Consider the following 6,000-nt stretch of genomic DNA (forward strand, 5'->3'; position numbering starts at 1 on the left):
CAACCGCTGAGGGCGGTCGGTAAGCCGCACCAGTTACCAGGTGCTGGCCCCCCTGGGTGCCGAAGTGTATATATATATATCCATATTGTGTATACATTTGCTCTGTTCGGCCGCATTATTTACTTTTGGCTATATACCCTCACTGATTGCTCTAAGAGGAGACAACAGCATGTCGTCTGCAAAAAGCAAGGGTGCCAAGGCACAGGCTTATTTTGCAACTTGTACCTCTTGTGCGGCTATGTTACCTGCAGGTTCCACCTACCCTCATTGTGTGCAATGCTCGGCTCCTGTGACACTCACTCAGCCGGAGCCTCAGGCACTGGTGGGACCCTCAGCCCAGGTAGAACCACCGGCTGCCACTGTCCAGGTGGCAGGGACAGAGTTTGCAGTGTTGGCTGAGAAACTTTCTGAGTCACTTTCACAATCCATGGCTCAGTCTATGGACAGATGGTCTGCTAAGATACTAGAAGCCTTGCAGTCCAGACCGGTAACACAGGCCCCGGGCACTGTTGAATCATTGCCCCCAGGCCCCCCTCGGTCGGCGCAGCAAACTGCTCCTGGGGTGACTCCTAGGTCCCACGGTGAGGACTCCGACACGGACCGCAGTCCCAGACCGGCTAAGCTGGCTCGCTGGGAACTTCCCTCGACTTCATCACACTGCTCAGGGTCTCAGCATGAGGACTCTCTGGAGGATGAAGCGGAGGTGGCAGATCAGGACTCTGATCCTGACGTTGCTCTCAATCTGGATACACTCGAATGGGACGCCATAGTAAATGACCTTATAGCGTCCATCAACCAGGTGCTAGAACTTTCTCCTCCAACTCCACCAATAGAGGAGTCAGCTTCACAGCAGGAGAAACACCAATTTAGGTTTCCCAAACGTACACGGAGTGCGTTTTTCGATCACTCCAACTTCAGAGATGCGGTCCAGAAGCACCGAGCATTTCCGGACAAGCGCTTTACTAAGCGCCTTAATGACACACGTTACCCCTTCCCCACTGACGTAGTTAAGGGTTGGGCTCAGTGTCCCAAGGTGGATCCTCCAGTCTCTAGACTGGCGGCTAGATCCATAGTAGCAGTGGCAGATGGTTCATCGCTCAAGGATGCCACTGACAGGCAAATAGAGCTCCTCATGAAATCCATCTATGAAGCCATAGGCGCGTCTTTTGCTCCGGCATTCGCAGCCGTATGGGCACTCCAAGCTATCTCAGCTTCTCTGTCTGAGATTAATGCAGTCACACGTGCCTCTACTCCGCAGGTTGTGTCTTTAACCTCTCAGGCGTCGGCTTTTTCGTCCTACGCCATGAACGCAGTCCTGGACTCTGCGAGCCGTACAGCGGTAGCATCCGCCAATTCAGTGGCAGTCCGCAGGGCCATGTGGCTACGTGAATGGAAGGCAGACTCTGCTTCCAAGAAGTTCTTAACCGGTTTGCCATTTTCTGGCGACCGTCTGTTTGGCGAGCAATTGGATGAAATTATTAAACAATCCAAGGGAAAGGACTCGTCCTTACCCCAGTCCAAACCAAACAGACCTCAGCAACGGAAGATACAACCGAGGTTTCGGTCCTTTCGGCCCTCAGCCAGATCTCAATTCTCCACGTCCAACAGGCCACAGAAGGGCCAGAGAAACTCTGATTCATGGCGGTCTAAGTCACGTCCTAAAAAGACCGCCGGAGGAACCGCCCCCAAGGCGGCCTCCTCATGACTTTCGGCCTCCCCAAACCGCATCCTCGGTCGGTGGCAGGCTCTCCCGCTTTTGCGACGCCTGGTTGCCACATGTCCAAGACCGATGGGTGAGAGACATTCTGTCTCACGGTTACAGGATAGAGCTCATCTCTCGTCCTCCGACTCGTTTCTTCAGAACATCTCCGCCCCCCGAGCGAGCCGATGCTCTATTTCAGGCGGTGAACACTCTGAAGGCAGAAGGGAGTGGTGATCCCTGTTCCCCTTCAAGAATGTGGTCGCGGTTTTTACTCCAACTTGTTTGTGATGCCAAAAAAGGACGGATCATTCCGTCCCGTTCTGGACCTCAAACTGCTCAACAGACACGTGAAAACCAGACGGTTCCGGATGGAATCTCTCTGCTCCGTCATCGCCTCGATGTCCCGAGGAGACTTCCTAGCATCAATCGACATCAGGGATGCTTATCTCCACGTGCCGATTGCACCAGAGCATCAGCGCTTCCTGCGTTTCGCCATCGGAGACGAACACCTTCAGTTCGTGGCACTGCCCTTCGGCCTGGCGACAGCCCCACGGGTCTTCACCAAGGTCATGGCAACAGTGGTGGCAGTCCTACACTCTCAGGGACACTCGGTGATCCCTTACTTAGACGATCTTCTAGTCAAGGCACCCTCCCGGGTGGCATGCCAACACAGCCTGAACACGGCTCTGGAGACTCTCCAGAGGTTCGGGTGGATCATCAATTTCCCAAAGTCAAAATTGACACCGACACAATCGCTAACTTACCTCGGGATGGAGTTTCATACTCTCTCAGCGATAGTGAAGCTACCGCTGGACAAACAGCGTTCACTACAGACAGGGGTGCAATCTCTCCTTCGAGCCCAGTCACACCCCTTGAGGCGCCTCATGCACTTCCTAGGGAAGATGGTGGCAGCAATGGAGGCAGTTCCATTTGCGCAGTTTCATATGCGTCCACTCCAATGGGACATTCTCCGCAAATGGGACAGGAGGTCGACGTCCCTCGACAGGAACGTCTCCCTTTCACGGGCAGCCAAAACCTCTCTTCAGTGGTGGCTTCTTCCCACTTCTTTGTCGAAGGGAAAATCCTTCCTGCCCCCATCCTGGGCTGTGGTCACGACGGACGCGAGTCTGTCAGGGTGGGGAGCGGTCTTCCTCCACCACAGGGCTCAGGGAACCTGGACTCCGGCAGAGTCCTCCCTTCAGATCAATGTTCTGGAGATAAGGGCAGTGTATCTAGCCCTAAAGGCGTTCCAGCTGTGGCTGGAGGGCAGGCAGATCCGAATTCAGTCGGACAACGCCACGGCGGTGGCGTACATCAACCACCAAGGCAGCACACGCAGTCGTTAAGCCTTCCAAGAAGTTCGGCGGATCCTGCTGTGGGTGGAAGCCACAGCCTCCACCATCTCCGCAGTTCACATCCCGGGCGTAGAAAACTGGGAAGCAGACTTTCTCAGTCGCCAGGGCATGGACGCAGGGGAATGGTCTCTTCACCCGGACGTGTTTCAAGAGATCTGCTGCCGCTGGGGAACGCCGGACGTCGACCTAATGGCGTCCCGGCACAACAACAAAGTCCCGGCATTCATGGCACGGTCTCAAGATCACAGAGCTCTGGCGGCAGACGCATTAGTTCAGGATTGGTCGCAGTTTCGACTGCCTTATGTATTTCCTCCTCTGGCACTGCTGCCCAGAGTGTTACGCAAGATCAGGTCCGATTGCCGCCGCGCCATCCTCATCGCCCCAGACTGGCCGAGGAGGTCGTGGTACCCGGATCTGTGACATCTCACGGTGGGTCAACCGTGGGCACTACCAGACCGACCAGACTTGCTGTCTCAAGGGCCATTTTTCCATCTGAATTCTGCGGCCCTCAACCTGACTGTGTGGCCATTGAGTCCTGGATCCTAGCGTCCTCAGGGTTATCTCAAGAGGTCATTGCCACTGAGACAGGCCAGGAAACCAACGTCCGCCAAGATCTACCACAGGACGTGGAGGATCTTCTTATCCTGGTGCTCTGATCAGGGTTTTACTCCCTGGCCGTTTGCCTTGCCCACTTTTCTGTCTTTCCTTCAATCCGGAATGGACAAGGGTTTGTCTCTCGGCTCTCTCAAGGGACAAGTATCGGCGCTTTCCGTGTTTTTTCAAAAGCGTCTAGCCAGGCTTCCGCAGGTACGCACGTTCCTGCAGGGGGTTTGCCACATAGTCCCACCTTACAAGCGTCCGCTAGAACCCTGGGATCTTAACAGGGTGCTAACGGCTCTTCAGAAACCACCTTTCGAGCCGATGAGGGATGTTTCTCTTTCACGCCTTTCGCAGAAAGTGGTCTTCCTAGTGGCAGTCACATCACTTCGGAGAGTGTCTGAGCTAGCAGCGCTGTCATGCAAAGCCCCCTTCCTGGTGTTTCACCAGGATAAGGTGGTTCTGCGTCCGGTCCCGGAATTTCTCCCTAAGGTGGTATCCCCTTTTCATCTCAATCAGGATATCTCCTTACCTTCCTTTTGTCCTAATCCAGTTCACCAATGTGAAAAGGATTTGCACTTGTTAGATCTGGTGAGAGCGCTCAGAATCTACATTTCCCGTACGGCGCCCCTGCGCCGCTCGGAGGCACTCTTTGTCCTTGTCGCTGGTCAGCGTAAGGGGTCACAGGCTTCCAAATCCACCCTGGCTCGGTGGATCAAGGAACCAATTGTCGAAGCCTACCGTTCTTCTGGACTTCCGGTTCCCTCAGGGCTAAAGGCCCATTCTACCAGAGCCGTGGGTGCGTCCTGGGCTTTACGGCACCAGGCTACGGCTCAGCAGGTGTGACAGGCGGCTACCTGGTCGAGCCTGCACACTTTCACCAAACACTATCAGGTGCATACCTATGCTTCGGCGGATGCCAGCCTAGGTAGACGAGTCCTTCAGGCGGCGGTTGCCCACCTGTAGGAACGGGCCGTTTTACGGCTCTATTACGAGGTATTCTTTTACCCACCCAGGGACTGCTTTTGGACGTCCCAATTGTCTGGGTCTCCCAATGGAGCGACAAAGAAGAAGGGAATTTTGTTTACTTACCGTAAATTCCTTTTCTTCTAGCTCCTATTGGGAGACCCAGCACCCGCCCCTGTTCCCTTCGGGCTGTTGTTCTTTGTGTACACATGTTGTTCATGTTGAATTGTTCTTTGGTTCATGGTTTCAGTTCTCCGAACATCCTTCGGATTGAGTTTACCTTAGACCAATTTATAAGTTTCCTCCTTCCTGCTTTGGCACCAAAACTGATGGGCCCGTGATGCACGGGAGGGTGTATAGGCAGAGGGGAGGGGTTACACTTTTTAAAGTGTAATACTTTGTGTGGCCTCCGGAGGCAGAAGCTATACACCCCAATTGTCTGGGTCTCCCAATAGGAGCTAGAAGAAAAGGAATTTACGGTAAGTAAACAAAATTCCCTTCTTCTCCAAAGTGCTCATGAAGACTCCACAGATTGAACATCCATCTACCCATGTGTCATTCTGTACAGAAAACGCTGTACTGTTGTAGTCATCAGTAACAACCGCGTAGTGCCTGGGATACAATAAGCGGCCGCTCCAAGGACCCTTCAATCAAATAATCGTCAGGATTGGGGAGAGTTGGACCCCCGAGATTAGAAAATCAGAAACGCTGCCATACCTGTCCACAGGTTGTAGGTGGTATTGCACCTCTGCACCATTAAAATGAATAGGACTGAGGTGCAGTACCACACACACCTTCGTGCGTTGCACTGTTATAGGTGGGGAAAAACCCCTATGGATCTGCATCATCTTTTTATTATTTTTTTTTCAGTCCCTTTTCTTTTTTGTTTTGCGGCATTCGTTTTTTGTTTTTTTTGCCAAATTCTTTTTCAATAGGCCCCTGTATTTGATGAATTTTGCGCAAAAAAAAATGCTCTTTAATTTTATCTTTAACCTTTCTTTATCGGTCCTATGGGAGACACAGACAATGGTGTTTAGCTTCTGCCTCCGGAGGACACACAAAGTACTACACTTAAAAGTGTAGCTCCTCCCTCTGAGCTTATACACCCCCTGGAGAACCAGATCTAGCCAGTTTATCGCTTTGTGTTCAGGAGGCATACATCCACACATGCATTCTCATCTGATTTTTGATTTTTGGAAAGAGTTTGAAGAAAAGCGGGTCCAAGTCTGGACCCCCGGCATGTCCCTTCTCACCCCACTGTGTCGGCGGTGTTGTTAAGGTTGATTCCAAGGCTGGAGCCTTACATGCCGTGCTCCTTCACCATCCTGGGCTCTGTTTTGAAGTGGGAGCCAGCACGGTTCTCCATGCTTGGCAGGAGAC

This window comes from Anomaloglossus baeobatrachus, chromosome 5, assembly GCF_048569485.1.
Source record: "Anomaloglossus baeobatrachus isolate aAnoBae1 chromosome 5, aAnoBae1.hap1, whole genome shotgun sequence".
NCBI classification, from domain to species: Eukaryota; Metazoa; Chordata; class Amphibia; order Anura; family Aromobatidae; genus Anomaloglossus; species Anomaloglossus baeobatrachus.